Source organism: Cherax quadricarinatus, chromosome 51 (assembly GCF_038502225.1).
Source record: "Cherax quadricarinatus isolate ZL_2023a chromosome 51, ASM3850222v1, whole genome shotgun sequence".
Taxonomy (NCBI): Eukaryota; Metazoa; Arthropoda; class Malacostraca; order Decapoda; family Parastacidae; genus Cherax; species Cherax quadricarinatus.
Window position 1 is genome coordinate 27306564 of NC_091342.1, and position 1841 is coordinate 27308404.

A 1841-nucleotide genomic window follows, 5' to 3' on the forward strand; every position below is an offset into this window, starting at 1 on the left:
GGCGTAAGGAGGAGGAGGAGAATGAGGTAATCAGTCCCTCAACCTGGAGTCGATGTGTTCAGTCCATCAATCTTGTAGAATGTACGTAGACGTGGCTTATATACTGTAGTGAGGTGACGTGAAGCAGGTGGAGGCGGGGTCATAGTGGTACCATCCACTTGGACTGATGAAGCCACTGTGTGGCGAAACGTTTCCTGAATAAAGATTCCCATATGCTGCGTAAGTGTCTCAATCTTCAACTTGTCGGTTTTTCAAACATGGTACAACTGTCGAACACTGCAGCATCATGGGATCTTGTTACAAAAAGAATTCTTCAACATTTGTTCAACCTTTGGACGAAGACCTACTTCGACTTTAGTGGATGTACCACTATGATCCCGCCTCCACCTCACTGCTCATACTACAGTAACTGCCAACGCTATGCTAGTACATTCTACAAGATTGATGGATCACATCGATCCAGGTTGAGGGACGATACCTCATTCTCTCTCTACTTCTCACCTCTTTGTATTGGACTGATGAAGCCACTGTGTGGCGAAACGTTTCCTGAATAAAGATTCCCATATGCTGCGTAAGTGTCTCAATCTTCAACTTGTCGGTTTTTCAAACCATTAATTACAACCTTGGAGTTATAGCTCAATCAGACTCGTAAGAGGTCCAAGAGCTAAAGACTGCAACCTTCAAGAGGTTCAGGAGCTATAGCTCAATTCAGTCAAGAGGCATCTGATACAATAAACTTTCATAATTTCTTTTTTTTTTCATAAATTTTCTTATATTTGGTTTGTAATGCTCTACAGTCCTGTAAGGAAAAAATGAAAATGGATACAGTAGAACTGGCATAGCTATGAGCAGTGCATAGCATAATGACCCTTCAATACTGTATACCAAGGCTGGGTACAGAGCCTCTATCTAGGGTGACTTTAGGAGCTTCCAGAGATGGCCAGTCACTCATGATCCGCGCAAGTTTGCCCAGAGCCAATACGGGAACTCTCAGTCTTTGCAGATAAATCATAGGCCTAAACGTCACTCCCTGACAAGCCTAGGCAACCAAGTAGAGGATGAGTCAACCAGGAAATTTGACTTGATACACATCGCCACTATGGTTTCCGTCAATTCAGAACCATCACTTATGCTGTGACAGTAAATTCATAAACAATTCACATGTTAGGTTAGGTAAGATTTGTCAGGAAACTGGACAGATATTTCCTGACGCGGGTCTGTCATATGATGACCCGAAGCTGGAGCCTTTTGTCATCTGATCGAGGCCTTCCGCTGGCTTACCGGTACATCCTTTAAAAATTATGGTCATAACCTTGGATTTAAATTCACATGTTATGGCTAACTTGTGCGACTAAATGCTGATGTAAGTGAAATTCGGATAAATCTAGAGGAACTTTGTGTAAATTGTTGGAATGAATAGGCTCCCAAACGGACCCTTGGAACGGCGTACAGGCCCTGAATGACTTGGGAAAACCCGCTAAGGTCTGAGTCGGGACCTTTGGAAAGACATATCAGGGTAACTCTGTGTATATAATAGTGAAGAAATAGTGTCGTTATTTTTTGCCTGATTATATTTTATCAAGATAAATTACCCCCCTCCCCCATTTTTTTATTTTGAGCTTAATTTAATTCATTTGGGGAGTTTTTGATTACAAGAAATACAAACATTCTGAAATTGAAAGATACCATTACCTACTGGTTGTGTTGCATAAATATATTTTTTCATGCCGAAAAAAAAAAAGAAGCTATGTACAACATGAACGTCCCCGGCACATGGAAGCTCATCAGGGTGATGGCGACCTCAAAGTGAAGGTAAATTTTATGGATATATACACAAATAA